This window comes from Schistocerca cancellata, chromosome 5 (genome assembly GCF_023864275.1).
Source record: "Schistocerca cancellata isolate TAMUIC-IGC-003103 chromosome 5, iqSchCanc2.1, whole genome shotgun sequence".
NCBI classification, from domain to species: Eukaryota; Metazoa; Arthropoda; class Insecta; order Orthoptera; family Acrididae; genus Schistocerca; species Schistocerca cancellata.
In genome coordinates, this window is record NC_064630.1 from 613636803 (window position 1) to 613658807 (window position 22005).

The following is a 22005-nucleotide window of genomic DNA, read 5'->3' on the forward strand; positions in this document are numbered from 1 at the left end:
AGTTCTAGGGGACTGATGACCATAGATGTTAAGTCCCATAGTGCTCAGAGCCATTTTTTTTGTAACCTACTTCCTTTGTTTTTGGACTGAATTTTTCCGACGTGATCATGGCCGCACGAGAGGAATTAACAGACTTTGCCGGGGATACCAGATTTCAGTCATTACCTCTAACCGCGGACAACACAGTAGCCGATGGCCTTCCCGTAACGACTGAGAACAGCGACGTTTGCGTAGAGTTGTCAGTGCTAACACAAAAGCAACACTACGCGAAATAACCGTAGAAATCAATACGGGACATACGAAGAATGTATCTGTCAGTACAGTGTGGTGAAATCTTGCGTTACTTAGTTACGATAGCAGACGACAGGCGTGACTGTCTTTGCCTACAGTGCGACATCGCCTTCGGCGCCTCAACTGGACTGGTTACAATATCGTTTGGACCCTATACGAGTGGAAAACCATGGCCTCAGATGAGGCCCGATTTCATTTTATTAGAGCAGATGGTAGGGTTCTAGTGTGGCGCAGACTCTAAAACGCCGTGGACACAAGGTGTCAGCCGGCCGAGGTGGCGGAGCGGTTCTAGGCGCTACAGTTTGGAACAGCGCTACCGCTACGGTCACAGGTTCGAATCCTGCCTAGGGCATGGATATGTGTGATGTCCTTAGGGTAGTTAGGTTTAAGTAGTTCTAAGTTCTAGGGGACTGATGACCTCAGATGTTAAGTCCCATAGTGCTCAGAACCATTTGAACCACATGGTGTCAACAAGGCACCGTGCAAGCTGATGATGGACCCATAAAGATGTGGGCCGTGTTTACAAGCGTTCTGGTTGTGTTCCGCTACTTGGAGAAGATTTGCAGCCACTTACGGATTTCATATTCGAAACAGCGATGGATTTTGCATGACTGACAGTGTGACATGTCAGTGGGCCACAATTGTTCACAACTGGATCGAAGAACATTCTACACAGTTCGAGTGAATCATTTGGGCACACAGGTCGCCAGACATGAATCCCATTGAACATTTATGGGACATAATCGAGAAGCCAGTTGGTGCACAAAATCATGCACCGGCAACACATTTCATTATTTCTGCAGGGGGCTTCTAACGACTTTCTGAACCTGTGTCAAGACGAGGTGCTGCACTACATCGGGCAGACGGTCTCCGACACGATATTAGGAGGTGTCCCACGACTTTTGCCACCTTCGCCCATCGTCCGTTATTTATCTGTCCAAATAACTTAAGTCATCCACTACATTTACTCTCTCATTTCGTAATCTGCAGTAGTATTACAACGGAAAATTGTACAGAAATGCAGGACGATCTGCAACGAATTGACGTATGGTGCAGGGAATGGCAATTGAATCTCAATGTAGACAAGTGTAATGTGCTGCGAATACATAGAAAGAAAAATCCTTTATCATTTAGCTACAATATGGCAGGTCAGAAACTAGAAGCAGTTAATTCTGTGAATTATCTGGGAGTAGGCATTAGGAGTGATTTAAAATGGAATGATCATATAAAATTAATGGCCAGTATAGCAGATGCCAAACTGAGATTCATTGGAAGAATCCTAAGGAAACGCAGTCCCAAAGCAAAGGAAGTAGGTTGTAACCTCCCAAGAAAAAACAAAAAAGGAAAATATTTGAATGTAAATACTCATCGTACTAAGTATAACCTCCCCACAAAAATTTTGAAAGGACAATAAATGACAATAATTAAATGTTAATGGGAATCGTGTTAAACGTAACCTCCAAGCAAATTCTTACAAGACAATACAAATGTTAATGTGAACAGAGCCACGTGTGATTTCCCAGCAAAAAACAAAAAAAGAAAAGTCTATGATAATAAAAACGTGACAAAAGTTATTTCCCCACAAGATTACTGAATAATAATGACCCTAATGTTGTTGAGCTCCCACAAAACATCGTTAAATTGAAATAAGAGCGACTGTACCTACGCTACAAAAATATTGAAAAATAATGGCCCAATGTAAACTCGACACAAAAATTGAGAAATGAACATTCAATTGTAATGATTTTTTTTCTTTTTAATAACGATTGCTTTGAAAACACAATTATTATTGGGGCATTTCTTGAACAAATTAATTACAATTACAATACATTATTAGCTGAGCGCAATGCTGTTTCATTAACTTATTTAACAATATACCTCGTCCTGAATCGTGACCAGAGACCCATGTCGACCCCCGCCGACTCGTCACACACTACAGTACTGCCTGACTACTACTCTCCAACTGCTAACTCGCAACTGAACTACATGCTCTCGCGACTCGCTACGTACCGCAACTGCTCCTGCCGGCTCGCTACACGCAACAGAACTGAACTCTCGCGCGGTCAAGCGCAGAGTAGCAATGATAAATAACTCTCTGGTCAGAGATTCTGTCATGCCTCGCCATCGCTGTATTGAATACACTGAACACATACGTGTTTCAAGGTTACAGTGCACTTGTTCGCCCACTGCTTGAATACTGGTCATCAGTGTGGGATCCGTACCAGATAGGGATGATAGAAGAGATAGAGAAGATCCAAAGCAGAGCAGCGCGCTTCGTTACAGGATCATTTAGTAATCGCGAAAGCGCTACGGAGGTGATAGATAAACTCCAGTGGAAGACTCTAAAGGAGAGACGCTCTGTTGCTCGGTACGGGCTTTCGTTGAAGTTTCGAGAAGATACCTTCACCGAGGAGTCAACCAGTATATTGCTCCTACGTATATCTCGCGAAGAGACCATGAGGACAAAATCAGAGAGATTAGAGCCCATACAGAGGCATACCGACAATCTTTCTTTCCACGAACAATGCGAGACTGGAATAGAAGCGAGAACCGATAGAGGTACTAAAAGTACCCTGGGCCACACACCGTCAGGTGGCTTGCGGAGTATGGATGTAGATGTAGATGTAGATGTAGATGTCCGAACATTCTGTCGTCCACTTTTAACTGTCTCATTTCCTAATCTAATTACTGACAGCATGACCTAATTTTATTTGAATACACTCAGTATCCGTTGCTTTCCTTTTGTTGACATAGACCTTATATCCATTTCTTTTTTCAAGCCAATACTTATTCTGATCAACTGCTCAACGAAGCCCCTCACCGTGCCTGAAAGAATAACAACATTTCGACGAACCTCAACATTTTCCTTTTTTCTCCCTGAAATTTAATTCCCTATCCTAAATTCTCCCTTGTCTCCTTTACGGTTCACTCAGGTTACAGTTTGAGTAGCCTTCAACACTGTCTCACTTCCTTCTCAAGTACCGATTCTCTGCCATGCCATTCGACTGTTATAACTACGACTAGTATGGGAATGGTGTGTATACAAATTGTAGGTAAGATTTAGTTTCTTTTACGTTATCTCAGCTCCTGTGAGTATAAGTGAGTTGTATCAAAATGGAATTTCAGTTATAATGCGACGAGAACAGGGAAGTAAGAGAAACAGCTTCTCCTTTTCGGTTCCACCTTATGTTCTCCGAGATGAAGAATTAAGTAGCTATGTAGCTTACTGTTGATTCACCAACATACTGAAAGCTATCGCAACTACTTGTTTGCTGATACACGGTTCAAATTATGTTGTCGAATTATTACTAAAGCAAAGAAAAAAGCTGCATATGAACTGTTGATTCAATCGTAACGCTGCAACCGGTAACAAGGGTAGTTATTTTGTATGAGAAGGGACGACATCGAATGAGGAGTGTAATGAATAAAAACTTCACTTATCACAGTGTTCCACAGAAATTCAGTATTCTACGACGATTACAATGCGGATAAATGTACTTGCCGTAAATCCGCTAAGGACACAAAAGGAACAGAAATATCATGGCAACTAAAAATTTCACATTTCTTTTCTTGATTTGATCTACGGACGTGAGAAAAAAAAATACTCAGGTGAATACATTTGCTGCCAACAATGAATTAATTTATCAGCCACATTTTGAATTGCTCTTTTTATTCTATAAATGTAAAAGTATTACATATAATCACGAACCGTCTGAAACAACTAGATGACAGAACAATCTGATTCGTGAAATAAATAGTATCTGTATTTGTTCGGTGCTAGTGTCACATTATATTTTATTTTCTTTTTGTTGGTTAGTCCAGTATTCCCTGCGAGATTCGGCACACTTGCACTTAATTTTCTTGGACATCTCATATATTATTATGATCATTCTGTAAGGCTTTGTTGTGCTTAATAATCTGGTTTACCAGTTACTCTCTGAACCCATTGACCGATACAGGCCTGCCTCTCCACTTCTGGTAATTAATTACATACAATTCAGTTTAATTTCTCATTAGTGCTACTTAATTTGAGCGTTTAATTCAGCAGATGGAATTCCTGTCGCATTAACTGCGTTATCTCCTTCCCAGGTGTTGCGTATATCGTTCTTTCCGTGGCACGAACCAGTCTTTTTTGGAACAGGAAATATCTTGTATTTCGGCACTCAAGGCTACTCTCACGCATGGGACAACTATGAGCCTTGAAGTCCTGTTTGGCCGAAAAATAAGTTTCCGCCATTCTTAAAAAGTTAGAGATCTCTCTGTGTCCTTGAAGAAGCAACCTGTGTGCAACGATACAATGTTGTGAGACAGCATTTCGTAGAACAACAGAAATGGAGCTTTAGAATACAGGCACTCAGTATATATAACAGAGAATTATTTGTTGCTCATATGAATTAAAAGTTACTTACAAGACACTGTTCCTTCCCAGCCATCAGAAAAAGAAACCAGGTGGTCAGACTGCGAAAGATATCTTTGTGAGATGTAAATTTGTAAGAGTGGGACTGAGTCGTTTATTGCGAAGTAGGCGAGGCCTACAAATTTCCTTCAGATACGACCGGTTTTAACACAGAGTGTTTTACTTCCTTGCACTTGAAATCGAATATGTATTAGAAGAATAATTTTGCATAAGCATAAATAATATACAAACTATTGTAAACACGCTTTTTTAAAAATCATTATATCGTAAAACTCTCGTACTAAAGCGTAATAGCTGAGTCGGAGAAAGACAAAATAAAACTTGGCATAGATTTAAATTTTGACCGCTGTAATTTTCTCGAAACACGGAGAAGAGTTATTGCTCGACCACTCCAGACACCATGGTTTGGAGGCATGGCTTTAGTATGGTGTGGCTGACCTTGGTAATTTTTGAGCTATGCGTTCTGTGTAGCCTGTTTGCCACGGTAGGATTCCATATTCACTTATCATTACTTTTATCAACATAAAGTCTTTGTCACCAGCCATCAGACTTAATATACCGTAACATGCATGTCGCACTTCATAAACGACATTCAGACTTCAGAAACTAAAGATGTCAATGCAACCGAATAACGAAAACGTTACACTTAGCCTACAGACATAAGATGGTCTCTCAGCCAATAATTACGAGCGACTTTATTTTCATCCCAATAAAATAATCACTCATTTCAATTAAGCCTTCCCCTCTTTCATCTGTACATGAGGCAAGTGCTCTAAAACCTTTCTAGTACTATTGCAGAATGAAACTTTTTCCGTCAGTCACAGACTTTTTAGCAGAAAATAAGTTTATACCAATACAGATGTTGTTCACTTCGAGTAAGAGGTCAAAACAATGTACACGAATACGGAAAATTATGAATAACTTGGAACTAAATATTGAACTGGTAAGGTATAGGATTGGTAAGGAGGGCATATGGGCTGCTGGAATAGAATACTGGCCCCATTTGAGGATACATAAATTTATTTTCACCACGTTAATTAAAACACGGCACTGTTAACAACAAAGTTATTATAATAAATGAAAAGCACCAGTTTGTTTTTGTTCTACAATATTATTTTTATTGCTAACAGGTTTTCGACTTACAAGGCCATCTACAGACATTTACTGAGTATTATCACCAAAGAACTTCCTCAGACATTTACTGAGAATTATCACCAAAGAACTTCTTTGGTGATAATACTCAGTAAATGTCTGAAGATGGCCTTGTAAGCCGAAAACCGGTTAGCAATAAAAATAATATTGTAGAACAAAAACAAACTGGTGCTTTTCATTTATTATTATAATGTTGTTCTACCAAGAACCGACGGAAGATTCTGTTAATATAACAAAGTTATTAATTAGCATTTTCGAATTGCGGTGATCTACATCGATTATTCAATTGTATAAAAGCAGTGGGATTAATTGAAAAATTTTCTAAGAAAAATAGCCTTATGGCCTAAACCTTAAATTAATAAAAAATACTTTGCACAAATATAACTTTAACATAACTGAGGATCTGAGCTCACTAGTTGTGAAATTAAGTCAATTATGAGGCCTTGTGAACATAAAAAATAAAATTTGTAAAAGCTATTAGGTTTCAAAAATACTCAAATAGCAAGATCTCACAAATACGTGAATTAACTATTATGGAAAACATTCGGCAATATGATGTTATGATAGCCTGAAATATCTACACAGCAATCAGCACATTATCAACGTTTAGAGTTCACATCGGCCGCGCATCTTAATTCCGTGCTCGAGAGCTCAAGTGACGACAACAGGCAGGAGGGCCTGCGCACACCAATAACGGCTTCTACAACATACAAGCCCAGTTTTAATACTAAAACCAATACCCAAGCTCTGGGCAGTTCCAAATGCAGGAAGAGATTTTAAACGTTGTAGTCTGACAACCGCAGTTACTATTAAAGCAATAGTTCATTAAACAATCTCCAATGACGCGAAATTTTACTTGATTACTTTATCAACCACAACTAGCTGAAACACGTATGTATGCAGGGTATTCATTACCAGCGATGGCGAGGCATGACACAATCTCTGACCAGAGAGTTATTTATCGTTGCTAGTCTGCGCTTGACCGCGCGTGAGTGCAGTTCCGATTTGGACGCAGTTGCGAGAAAGTAGTTGTACGTAGCGAGTCGCGAGAGCGTGTAGTTCAGTTGCGAGTTGTACTCAGTCGTTGTTGTGTGTGAGGAGTCGGCCGACGTCGACATGGGTCTCTGGTCACGATTCGGGACGAGGTATATTGTTAAATAAGGTAATGAAGCAGCATTGCGCACATCTGATAATATAATGTATGTTAATTGTAATTAATTTGTTCAAGAATTGCCCCAATAATAATTTCGTTTTCAAAGCAATCTTTTTAAGAAAAGAATCATTCCAGTTGCAACAATATTTTCTATGCTTTCCCTCCCAGAATCAATTCATCAGATTAATTTCTGCACAGGGCCTAAGGTCAGCGCAGCTGCCCTATTATTGTGGGTTTAATGATTCACGTTCATTTCTTAATTTTTGTGTCAAGTTTCTTTTATTACAATTTAACGATGTTTTGTGGGAGCTCAACAACATTTGGGTCATTATTATTCAGTAATCTTATGGGGAACTAACTTTTGACTCGTTTTCATTATCATAGACTTTTCTTTTATTTCCGCTGCGAGGTTACATTTGGCTCTATTACCATTAACATTTTTAAATATTGTCTTTGAAAATTTTTGCGGGGAGGTTACACTTGGCGACATCCGGTCCAGGATCGTATTTCTTTGAGAATCTTCTGAAAAGTAGTCAGATATCTGCTCTTATTTACTTAATATAATTAGCACTTGGCGCAACGCTTTTACTAATTTTGTGACTTTCTTTCCTCAGATCATCGGCAATTCGTTGCTCTGTTGTATTTGTGTTTGTTGCTTTTTGCATTGTGCTTATTTCTTTTGTGAATAATTGTGACTATTGTAAAAATGCCGCGAAAGACTGTGAATAGTGCATCGCGAAGTATAATGAATGAAATTACCGACTTAAACAACTTCACTGATGGTACTTGTGACACGCAGTGTAATGATGACAATCCTGCGTTCACTGACAATCAGTGCGTTCCAACCACTAATGATGATTTTTGTCTTAATGATGAACAAACGAACTCGGTTATGTCCTCTGTTGATTTGACGACAATCGATGATGCGGGGCGTTCTATTGCAATGAGCGCTGCCCAGCTTAATACAACCAGTTTGCTAAATTCACGTGACGAGCAGACAAATTTTTCTAATGGAAATGAACAATATACTCAAAGTAGGACGGATTTATTTAATTCCGAAATAGTGACTGACAGTGTACATCCAACTGGCAAACCTTTTTGTGAATCACAGAATAACCAAAAGGTTACACAAAACGTGACAATTGCAGGTACGTCATCAAACGGCACAGAGAATAGAGTAGGTAATGTTACTGTGGATCAAATTATAGTATTGTTACAACAAATCATAAAAAAACAAGACGACTTTCACAAACAACTTAGTGGACTAATTAATGAAAGTTTCGACAACCATTCCAAACAACTTAATGAAAGTTTAGACAACAATTTCAAACAGTCGAATGATATGCTAGATAACCATTACATCAACTTAATGAACTAATTGATGAAAGTTTTAAACTGACGAACGAAAAACACGACAACCTTAACGAAAAGAACAAACAAGTTAGTGAACAGATTACAACTGTTACTGTGCAACGTCACGACACGAAATAACAATTACGTGAGGATACTAAGCCTTGTGCTAATAACAGTAATGAAGAAGTTGGAACTGTTGCACAAGAATTAAGTAGTACACGTGTAGGCACAACAGAATCACGTAGAGACGAAATTAATGCAGTCACTGAACAATGTCTTAAAAACGCAACACAGATACGCGACGAGTTTAATTTAAAGTCACCAGAACTTTCACACACTGTGGATACGGAAGTCGATAAGAAATGTGAACAACAGAACAAGCAGAATGACGAACGTATTAAAGTAACAGAAATGAAAAATGTTTCACTCAATAAGACAGCACAGCATACGCACCATTCAGAACATTTCTCACACTCGTACAGCCAGTGTAACTTAAGCAATTTACAGAGACTACGCGACTTAAAATCTGAAAAGCTACGCGACTTAAAATCGGAAAAGCTACGCTACTTCAAATCCGAAATGACACAGACAAACAGATTCTCACACAAACCTGAACGTGTTCTCAAATTCAGTGACGAAAACGTAGATTACGAGCAATTTTTATCCGTAAGAAAATCTAAGGATCTTAATAATGACAGATCACAGTTACACGCTTTAAACTGGATACGACAATTTATTTTTGTACTTCCAATAGCATTGCCTGTAATGAAGAAACAACAATTAGCATGGATACAGCAATTTATTTCTGAATTTTTACCGCCATTGCCTGTAACACAAAAGCTGAAGTTTATTTGTATTGCGTAATAGGCCTCAGGGGATTCATTACGCTTTAATGAATATGTACCGTAGCGTGCATAGGGCCCCGAGCTGTAGTAGTGCTGTTTCATCTTTAGTTTTCTGCACTGCTGCCTTCTCTTCTACTATCCTTTATATCTATCAAAATAGCTCTTTAACTATTGCTTTAACTAGAATTAAGAATGAGTAAAAGAAAACCGGATAAGACAAGTATATACCGAAAGTGACGATTTTTCATTGGACGCTCAAGAAAGGACAAGCACGAGAACTTTAATATCAGAGAAAATTTTAATCATCAGTATGTACAAAATTATCAGCAATAGCAAACGCAGTTTTTTGTAACAACAGAGGTTTTTCTCCGCAACAGCATGAAAGTCAGCCGGTTAGCATACCTAACCAACAATGTAGTCTACAAGGTCAACCAAGCTTTAAAGTTTCGCCGCTTGCACGTATAGTTCAGCTCCAACAAGTAGTAACGCACGGCAGCAAGGAAATAACTTTGTACAGAAAACACATTATTTCAATTCCTATCGCAATGCGCCGTATAGAAATGACTATCACGACAGACGTAAAATTAATGAGCACAATTTTCAGCGTACATTTAATAACAGTCGGTCTTATCAGCAGTAAGAACATCAGCAACAATATATAATCATGAATGAACCAGACAGTAGATATCATCCAGAACGTACAAATAGTGGAAATGCCACAGCATCCTCCTGAAAATAATAACACGTGTGATAGAATTTGATTAAATACAGTACAGGTTGCATTTTCCAGTAACGCAAGCAATACTTTTGACACACAGAATCTTGTTCACGAAAATGTTATTTGAAACATGCTTTGTTAAATGCTCCACTTTCATCGCACCCAGATTTTACCAGAAATTTTTCCATTGCTACCGACAGTTCTAACACCGCTTTAGGAGTACATATTTTCAGGAAATTGAAGAAGATGGCTCTACAATAATTAAAAACATCGCATTTGCAAGTCGGATTTTATCCCCTGCTGAACATAATTATTCTGTCACAGAACTGGAAACATTATGTGTTGTTTGGGCTTTCACGAGATTTCGGAACTTTCTTTATGGAAGACATACCACCGTTTACACAGACCACAGAGCGATACAATTTTTACTTTCAGCTAAATTCACTCACGACAAATTAAGCAGATGGAAGCTATATTTACAGGAATTTAATTTTACAATTGTTCACATTCCCAGAACACAAAATGTTATAGCAGACGCACTATCTCGTTCTCTCAGTAACAATCAGCAAGACGTCGCAACAAACTTCTGCAAAGAAAATTTCAACGTCATGTACATTCAACAAGTGGCATTTAAAAATTTTATTTCGTCGTCATTACAGGACATAGCACAAGAGCAAAGCAAAGACAACGTGTGGAAAGAAATTAAACAGCTTTGGCAAGATAGGAATGATGTTACCATTAGAAACCATTACACTGTACGCAATAACATTCTGTTTCGCCGCTCTCATCCAGACAGCAACAATTGGTTATTATGCATTCTTGACGAACTGGTTAACAAATTAATCTGGTATACTCATTTAAGTTACGCACATTACGGAGCTAGAAAATGTTTTCTTATACTGAGACAGAACTGTTATTTTGCCAACATGTAGAAACGTATTCGACGAGTTTTAGCGTCATGTAAAATTTGCCAGGAAGCTAAGTCAGACACCACATATTCCTCCATTATATCCCATTGTACCTGTTAAATTGAGACACATGGCCGCTGTAGACATTTTTGGTCCGATTCCCAGAACTAACAGAGGTTTTTGCTACATCTTTGTCGCTGTTGAACTCACTTCAAAATTAGTTACCTTCACTCCGTTACGCAAAGCTACTGCTAAAACAGTTTCGAAAGCATTTGTAAAGCATTTCTTATTTCATGTAGGGCATGTGTTGAAAGCAATTTCTGACAATGGATCACAATTTCGTTCTGCTATATGGACACGTATGTTACGAGCTAGAAACATTTCTCCGATCTATATATCCAAGTACCATGCTTCTTCGAACCCCTGAGAACGATTAATGAAAGAAATTGGTAAACTGTGTAGAATATACTGTCACAAAAGACATATTGATTGGGACACACACATATTCTCATTCCAAGATTTAATTAATTCCATTCCAAATGAATCCACTATGCTATCTTCGTCTGTTATACTGAAAAATGTTGAACCACCTAACAAAATTACAGAATTAGTAAACTTTCCTACATCTCGTCGACTACGACACCATGAAATAATTAACACTGTGCTGAACAACATCAAACGTGACGCAGAGCGCCGGAGAATACAACAAAAACAGGTTTGTACACGCCGTGACTTTCACGTTGGACAGAAGATATTAGTACGTACACACTATTTATCCAACAGAATAAAAGGTAAGAGCAGTAAATTTGAACTTCCTAATTCTTGTAACATAGTGAAACTCATTTTTGCTAACATCATTTGTATTAATGGCCTATACATTTTTTTCGAACTACAGTGAGAGTGCACTTTTGTCATTTTATAACATGATTACTACTCATTGTATGTACATTTTGATTTGCTGATATGTTCTGAACTGCAGTGCATGTGCACTCATGTCACTTGTCAACATGATTTTTTGCCATTATGTTTATTTGTTCTGAAAATGCTAAAGAGTTTTTCAGTGCGCGTGCACTTTTGTCATCTATCAATATAATTTGTATATACATTTTTCTGGTTTGCTAATATGTTTTGTACTCACATTTTGTCATTGTCTGCTATGTTTTGTACTCGGTGCATGTGCACCATATTTACTTCATGTTCTACATCTGTATATTCTCTGTAATTGTAAAGTTAATTAGTTAAGAAAAAATTTGTTGCTCATGGCAAGTCCAAATGACTCACCATCGCTGCCAAATTTTTGCCCCCCAAGTGGGAGTTATGAAACACGTATGTATGCAGGGTATTCATTACCAGCGATGGCGAGGTATGACAGAATCTCTGACCAGAGAGTTATTTATCGTTGCTAGTCTGCGCTTGACCGCGCGTGAGTGCAGTTCCGATTTGGACGCAGTTGCGAGAAAGTAGTTGTACGTAGCGAGTCGTGAGAGCATGTAGTTCAGTTGCGAGTTGTACTCAGTCGTCGTTGTGTGTGAGGAGTCGGCCGGCGTCGACATGGGTCTCTGGTCACGATTCGGGACGAGGTATATTGTTAAATAAGGTAATGAAGCAGCATTGCGCACATCTGATAATATAATGTATGTTAATTGTAATTAATTTGTTCAAGAATTGCCCCAATAATAATTTCGTTTTCAAAGCAATCTTTTTAAGAAAAGAATCATTCCAGTTGCAACAATATTTTCTATGCTTTCCCTCCCAGAATCAATTTATCAGATTAATTTCTGCACAGGGCCTAAGGTCAGCGCAGCTGCCCTATTATTGTGGGTTTAATGATTCACGTTCATTTCTTAATTTTTGTGTCAAGTTTCTTTTATTTCAATTTAACGATGTTTTGTGGGAGCTCAACAACATTTGGGTCATTATTATTCAGTAATCTTATGGGGAACTAACTTTTGACTCGTTTTCATTATCATAGACATTTCTTTTATTTCCACTGCGAGGTTACATTCGGCTCTATTACCATTAACATTTTTAATTATTGTCTTTGAAAATTTTTGCGGGGAGGTTACATAGCTCAAGATGAAAATGACCAGACAATCCGCTCACAACCTTAAATACCAAAGCACCGTTTGATGACGCAAAAATTGTTACTATTATAGTTGCCGACAAGGAAGTAGTTTGCAACTACAATTTTAAATTAGCGGCTGAAGTTTTATACAATTTTAGACGAACAGTTGGTAACACGTACGTTTTTTAAATTAAAATACAGAACGTAGGTACGTTTGAACATTTTATTTCGGTTGGTACAATGTGATACATGTACCGTTGTGAACTTACCATTTCTGAGAACGCATGCTGTTACAGCGTGATTACCTGTAGATACCACATAAATGCAATAAATGCTCAAAATGATGTCCGTCAACCTCAATGCATTTGGCAATACGTGTAGCGACATTCCTCTTAACAGCTTGTAGTTCGCCTTTCGTAATGTTGGCACATGCATTGACAATGCCCGGACGCATGTTGTCAGGCGTTCTCGGTGGATCACGATAGCAAATATCCTTCAACTTTTCCTACAGAAAGATATCCGGGGACGTCAGATCCGGTGAACGAGCGGGCCACGGTATGGTGCTTCGACAACCAATTCATCTGTCATGAAATTTGATATTCAGTACCGCTTCAACCGCACGCGAGCTATGTGCAGGACACCCCTCATGTTGGAGGTACATCGCCATTCTGTCATGCAGTGAAACATCTTGTAGTAACATCGGTAGAACATTATGTAGGAAATCAGCATACATTGCAACCATTTAGATTGCCATCTATAAAATTATCCTCCGATAATGCCGCACCATACATTAATCCGCCAAGGTTGCTGATGTTCCACTTGTCGCAGCCATCGAGGATTTTCCGTTGCCCAATAGTGCATATTATGCCAGTTTACGTTACCTCTGTTGGTGAATGACGGTTCGTCGCTAAATAGAACACGTGTAAAAAATCTGTCATCGTCCCGTAATTTCTCTTGTACCCAGTGACAGAACTGAACACGACGTTCAAAGTCGTCGCCATGCAATTCCTGGTGATAGAAATATGGTACGGGTGCGATCGATGTTGATGTAGCAATCTCAACACCGACGGTTTTGGGATTCCCCATTCTCGCGCAGTTTGTCTGCTGCTGAAGTGCGGATTAGCTGTGGCAACAGCTAAAACACCTACTTGAGCATCATCATTTGTTGCAGGTCGTGGCTGACGTTTCACACGTGGCTGTACACTTCCTGTTTCCTTAAATAACGTATCTATCCGGCGAACGGTACGGACACTTGGATGATGTCGTCAAGGATACCGAGCAGCAAACATAGCACAAGCAACGTATGGCTACTGTGATCAATGTCCCGTGTTAAAATCGACCTGTACCGGAATTGGTATACGGTCCATTTTAACACGGGTAATGTATCACGAAGCATATACCGTCTGCACTGGCGGAATGTTACTTGATACGACGTACGTATACATCTACATCTACATTTATACTCCGCAAGCCACCCAACGGTGTGTGGCGGAGGGCACTTTACGTGCCACTGTCATTATCTCCCTTTCCTGTTCCAGTCGCGTATGGTTCGCGGGAAGAACGACTGTCTGAAAGCCTCTGTGCGTGCTCTAATCTCTCTAATTTTACATTCATGTGTGACTATTACAGCGTCATCTATCACAAAGCGAAAAACGTGGTCCAACTAAAACATTCATATTTCTTTACGTACTACACCAATATGTAATAAAAATGGGTGTTCCTATTTAAAAAAAAAACAAGTTGATATCAGTTTGACCTATGGCAGCGCGATCTAGCGGGCCAACAATAGCGCCATCTGGTTTCCACCTTCAAGCTAGACGAGTTTCGTTCTTTGTAGTTTTTTTGTTTGACGCTTATTTCGTGAGATGTTTGGTCCGGTTACGATCAATGGACAACACTGTATATTGTGACGGATTATTCTTGCAAATTCACTTCAGCTAAAAATAATGTTGTTCCTGTAATCAGAAACAAATCGTACGGAGACTGGATGTCTGACAGTTTCGAGAAAAAGCAGAGGACCAAGAAATTATAATAATTTCTAGGGTCTGCCCTGTACGACAAGTGGAGAGCCGTCTAATACACGTTTGTACGTGTGTACGTAATTCGAGGATGTAAGAATTTCATTCCTTCGGGAAGAATTTATGTCGTAAAAATCTATTTTAAATCAGATTTTCGTAATGTCCTTGTAGTGGGTTGAATAAGTACCACCGTGAATCTTAAGCTTCTCACACCAGTAAAATGCTGCACTGATATAGGAGATACTCGAGTCATTAAGCATTGCCCTTCTGAAGATCTAAATGGTGTTGAGTGGAAGTAGTGGTTGTGCACACCATGTGTATCGTTATGTATGTCGAAGTTCAAATAACTTATGGATTTGCTGCCGGGTGACTTCGTCGACCATTGCCAATGTGTAGACGATACTTTTGTTGTTTGGCTTCATGGTAGTGAGAATTTAAGCTGATTTTGGGAACACCTGAATTCAATCTACCAAAATATTCAGTTCACTATGGAGGTGGAAAAGAATGGATGCCTTCCCTTCCTTGGTGTGTTGGTGAGAAGGAAGACTGATAGTACGTTGGGACATTCTGTTTATAGGAAGTCTACTCACACTGACTTGTATCTGCGAGCTGATAGTTGTCCACATCCAGCTCGGCGCGAAGGAGTACTTCGTACCCTGATTCACAGGGCCCACGTTATCTCAGACCCTGAAAGTTTGGCAGCTGAGCTAGCACATCTCGAAGGCACCTTGCGTCAGAATGGTTGTTGTGAGAGGCAGATCAAACGTGCGTTGCGCTTTCAGCCTTCTGTGCAACGGGTGACTGACGATAGCAACGAAGTGGCACCTAAATCTACGGCCTTTTTGCCTTACGCAGGAAGCATTTCCAACAGGATTGGCCGTATTTTGCGGAAATATGACGTGAAATGTGTTTTCCGACCACCTTATAAGATTAAGGCCCTGTTGGCGTCCGTAAAAGATGATCTTGGTTTGCGTAGGACTTGTGTTTATCGTATTCCTTGCAGTTGTGGTATGTCATATATTGCTCTGACAATCAGGACTGTGAAAGACTGGTGTATTGAACATAAGCGTCACACACGCTTATAACAATCGAGCAAATACGCTATTGCAGAACATTGCCTTGAGACCGGTCATCCTATGGAATACAACAACACGGGGATTCTGGCTTGCACGTCCAGTTATTGGGATAATGTTATTAAGGAAGCTGTAGAAATCAAACTATCAAGCAACATTTTAAGCAGAGATGGTGGATTTTCTTTAAATGCTGCTTGGAATCCGGCTCTGTCTATCATAAGAAAACAGAGGGACAGAATCAGTAATATCTCACCTGTTGATTAATAGTCACTATTGATATTTCTGATGTTGGTTCCATCGGTGACCATACAGCTCGTTAGAATGAAAGTCCGAAAGAACAGATCTTAGCATATATATACAGAGTGTTACAAAAAGGTACGGCCGAACTTTCAGGAAACATTCCTCACACACAAATAAAGAAAAGATGTTATGTGGACATGTGTCCGGAAACGCTGAATTTCCATGTTACAGCTCATTTTAGTTTCGTCAATATGTACTGTACTTCCTCGATTCACCGCCAGTTGGCCCAATTGAAGGAAGGTAATGTTGACTTCGGTGCTTGTGTTGACATGGGACACAACATGTGGTTCATGCACGATGGAGCTCCTGCACATTTCAGTCGAAGTGTTCGTACGCTTCTCAACAACAGATTTGGTGACCGATAGATTGGTGGAGGCGGACCAATTCCATGGCCTCCACGCTCTTCTGACCTCAACCCTCTTGACTTTAATTTATGGGGGCATTTGAAAGCTCTTGTCTACGCACCCCCGGTACCAAATGTAGAGACTCTTCGTGCTCGTATTGTGGACGGCTGTGATACAATACGCCATTCTCCAGGGCTGCATCAGCGCATCAGGGATTCCATGCGACGGAGGGTGGATGCATGTATCCTCGCTAACGGAAGACATTTTGAACATTTCCTGTAACACAGTGTTTGAAGTCATGCTGGTACGTTCTGTTGCTGTGTGTTTCCATTCCATGATTAATGTGATTTGAAGAGAAGTAATAAGATGAGCTCTAACATGGAAAGTAAGCGTTTTCGGACACATGTCCACATAACATATTTTCTTTCTTTGTGTGTGAGGAATGTTTCCTGAAAGTTTGGCCGTACCTTTTTGTAACACCCTGTATAGTTAAGGCTCACCGGCTACTTGACCATCTTCTTCTTCTGTGCGAATGCACAAACAGTGCCCGAACTCTTACGGGAATCGGCAACGCGCGGCGAGTAATGAGTATAATGGGCGGGGGCGCTACGAATGTAGTGCGGGACAATACGTTGAGAATGTGGGTTTCGCGGGAGGCGTGCCAGAGATAAAATCCCTGCAGTCGCGCTCGCGTCTGTGTCCTCGGTGGCTCAGATGGACATCCCTCACGGTAGCTCAGCGTTTTCGGTCAGAGGGCTAGCTGCCCTCTGTAATAAAGAAACTGAGTTAATCGATCAACAACGAACTTAACGGATGTTTTACGACGTCCGCCCCGAGCAGATGCGACGAACAAAAGCGAAGAAAATGAGATTTAAAAAAAATGGATAGAGCGTCTGCCATGTAAGCAGGAGATCCCGGGTTCGAGTCCCAGTCGGGGCACACATTTTCATCTGTCCCCGTTGACGTATGTCAACGCCTGTAAGCAGCTAAGGGTGTTCATTTCATTGTAAGGTCTCATATGTTGAAGTTAATTTACTATATACTGCTGCGAAAACATTTAGTGTTGTAGCGATATTAATCTGTAAAAGCAGTAGGGTAACAATATTTTTGAGGAACGAAGAAGTAGTTGGTAATGTATTAATGTAAGGACAATGTATAATGAGTTGCATAATTTTATAACACTAGAAGAGAAATCTACACGATTTCAGACAAAGAAAGATAAAAAACATAGCAATATCTCGGCCTCTAACAGCGTAACGGTAACGCGTTCTTTCTATTTTATGATGTTTTAGTGACTATTGGTTAAAGTGGAAATAGTCTCAATACCTTTATCGTATCAAACAGTATCAAATGTCACCTTATACGAACAAGAAGGAGTCGAGGATGCGACGTTACCTAGCGGTCCCGGAAGCCTGTGGATTTACATTAGATCTCTTCGCTTTCTCCCCGTTGAACGGGAGCAGCTCGAATACTCCGATTCAAAAGTACACGAAAGCTCCCCCTCCGGAACCTCCGCTGTGAGACCATCTCTAGTCTACAGGATTCGGGAATGCAAAGCGAATCTATGGACATTAAGTTGTTATTCTAAATTAGTTGCATGACTGCTCTACCTATATACACTCCTGGAAATGGAAAAAAGAACACATTGACACCGGTGTGTCAGACCCACCATACTTGCTCCGGACACTACGAGAGGGCTGTACAAGCAATGATCACACGCACGGCACAGCGGACACACCAGGAACCGCGGTGTTGGCCGTCGAATGGCGCTAGCTGCGCAGCATTTGTGCACCGCCGCCGTCAGTGTCAGCCAGTTTGCCGTGGCATACGGAGCTCCATCGCAGTCTTTAACACTGGTAGCATGCCGCGACAGCGTGGACGTAAACCGTATGTGCAGTTGACGGACTTTGAGCGAGGGCGTATAGTGGGCATGCGGGAGGCCGGGTGGACGTACCGCCACATTGCTCAACACGTGGGGCGTGAGGTCTCCACAGTACATCGATGTTGTCGCCAGTGGTCGGCGGAAGGTGCACGTGCCCGTCGACCTGGGACCGGACCGCAGCGACGCACGGATGCACGCCAAGACCGTAGGATCCTACGCAGTGCCGTAGGGGACCGCACCGCCACTTCCCAGCAAATTAGGGACACTGTTGCTCCTGGGGTATCGGCGAGGACCATTCGCAACCGTCTCCATGAAGCTGGGCTACGGTCCCGCACACCGTTAGGCCGTCTTCCGCTCACGCCCCAACATCGTGCAGCCCGCCTCCAGTGGTGTCGCGACAGGCGTGAATGGAGGGACGAATGGAGACGTGTCGTCTTCAGCGATGAGAGTCGCTTCTGCCTTGGTGCCAATGATGGTCGTATGCGTGTTTGGCGCCGTGCAGGTGAGCGCCACAATCAGGACTGCATACGACCGAGGCACACAGGGCCAACACCCGGCATCATGGTGTGGGGAGCGATCTCCTACACTGGCCGTACACCACTGGTGATCGTCGAGGGGACACTGAATAGTGCACGGTACATCCAAACCGTCATCGAACCCATCGTTCTACCATTCCTAGACCGGCAAGGGAACTTGCTGTTCCAACAGGACAATGCACGTCCGCATGTATCCCGTGCCACCCAACGTGCTCTAGAATGTGTAAGTCAACTACCCTGGCCAGCAAGATCTCCGGATCTGTCCCCCATTGAGCATGTTTGGGACTGGATGAAGCGTCGTCTCACGCGGTCTGCACGTCCAGCACGAACGCTGGTCCAACTGAGGCGCCAGGTGGAAATGGCATGGCAAGCCGTTCCACAGGACTACATCCAGCATCTCTACGATCGTCTCCATGGACGAATAGCAGCCTGCATTGCTGCGAAAGGTGGATATACACTGTACTAGTGCCAACATTGTGCATGCTCTGTTGCCTGTGTCTATGTGCCTGTGGTTCTGTCAGTGTGATCATTTGATGTATCTGACCCCAGGAATGTGTCAATAAAGTTTCCCCTTCCTGGGACAATGAATTCACGGTGTTCTTATTTCAATTTCCAGGAGTGTATTTTCACAGACATCTGACGGAACTCTTAATTTGTGCTACATGCGCCTCATGTCGTTATCCCATCGCTGTCCGTTCACCGATAGTGAAGGCTGTCCAGTTTTTACTTGGCATCAGTAGACATACCTAACTAATCGCAAGGAAGCTGTTCAGAATCTCATTAACAGAGCAATAGATTGTGGAATACATACGAGTGTATATACATTATTCAGAATGCGTGTCTCGCGTGGGAAGCCCGATATGGGAAGTTCCGTTTCTGCGGCATTAGCGTCCCTTTCACATTGGGATCATTAGGGAGTTGGTAGCTCAGTTAGGCAGAGGAGGGAAAGCAGATGGCTCATAAATCATTTAATAAATTACCCTGGCAAGCAGCCATGCTGTGAAATTTTCGTCGTGCCACTATGAGAGATTTCGGAAGAGAACAACCCATAGTGATATCTCGTCGATCTCGAGATCATCAAGAAGAAGGACTGGGGAACGAATAGTCTGTAGTATTTTTAAACGGACCAACTCGGCATGAGCCTGAATAGGCTTTAGCAAATACCTGAAGCCTTAATGGTTGGACAGGGAGCTGTATTTTCCGCTGGTCATGTATAGCAAGTGTTGAATTAAAGTGTAAAATCGATAGGTCAGAAGCACTTTAGCATAACGAATATATACAGTAATTTGGAAGAGCAGATTACATATAGGTAGGCGCTATGTTTTGAATATGACAGAACATGTTTTTGCACGTAAATAAAGAAAAATAGTACGACGCACATACTGTAAGATGGAATACTACTTTTTATAGTATGAAAAGTGCTGATCTTCATCAGTCACCTCTTGGTAACTGCCACCTGGTAGCTGTAACTGATTACAGGATAGCTCACAAAATCACAACTAATCAGTAGCTGGAATGATACCTCCAAATGACGTTTCGTAAACTGCAGGAGTAAAGGACGGTCAGCATGTGTTCTCTGTGTGCACTGGTTTATTAACGTTTGTATTGTACTGTCGTACAAATGGACTCGTAACCAATAGACTAGTCAAATTGTCGGTACTGACTGATGTTTAGTGATCCACATTCCATTAACAAGAAAATTTTCGCAGGGCATTGCGTCACCAGAGTTTTAAATCACATCGACATTATGACCGAGATCGGTATAGAGCAATCCACTTTAACATGTGTAACATTGTACAGAGAGCTGGCTGTTGAGCTCGGTGTTTCGTTCAACTGCTCCTCCATCTTTACTTGCATTTGTCGCTCCATATGGGGTCCGCTGTTTTCACTGTTTGACCACATCTATTTTATTTCACCTTTGTGATCGCAAGCCATGTCAGTCGCCAAATCGTCAGTAAATTGTATCATGTTAAGATACTTGTGTGTGTGTGTCGTTTTTTCAGCTATTTGTGTTCGTATTATCAGGTAGGAATATTGGGAAACAGTCTAGCAAATACAGGGTATTCAGAGATTCCCATTACAAACTTCTAGGACTTGTTGAGGAGGAGTGATTACGCAATATCCTGAATAGGAACCCATGTCTGAAAACGTATCGTTTCTGTGCTACAGCCGTTTGAAAACGTGCTTGCTAGGTAGGTTTGCAAGAGGGTAGCGATATTCGGGGCGGTTATGTAGGATCGGCAGATATCATTTGACGTCCCTCCGACCTCTCTGATGAAGATGATGTTTGATTTGTGGGGCGCTCAACTGCACGGTCATCAGCGCCCGTTCAAAGTTCCAATCTATACACAGTCCAATCAAGCGATTTTCACGAATGATGATGAGGACAACACAAAAACCCAGCCCCCCAGAAGGGGAAAATCCCCGACCCAGCCGGAAATGGAACCCGGGACCCTGTGATACAGAGGCAGCAACGCTGCCCACTAGGCCATGAGCAGCGGACTCCTACCTCTCTAACTTGGTTCGAGCCTCATTCACGTGTCTGTGACTGTTAGAGAAACATGGTTGAGAACATGTTTACAGAATACACCGACAAGATCCTTCTGAATGACGAAACTCACTGTAATGGAGGACCCGCTCGTCGCCTTTATCGAGATCGTTCTGCACAACGTCCGACTCCATCGCATACTTTTTTTGCCACAATTACGCAACGGCTTCGAGAAACGTTACCTTCACAGTCAGCAGGCGTGACTCCGGTGCTCTCAGGAGACGCCGTACATCAGAATTGGAAGAGGCTTACTGCATCAAAGTACACGAGAAATTTCGATGGCAATTAATAATTTAAATTTTTATTTACTTATATATATATATATATATATATATATATATATATATATATATATATATATATATATATATATATATAATTTATGTACTAGGTCACGTCTAA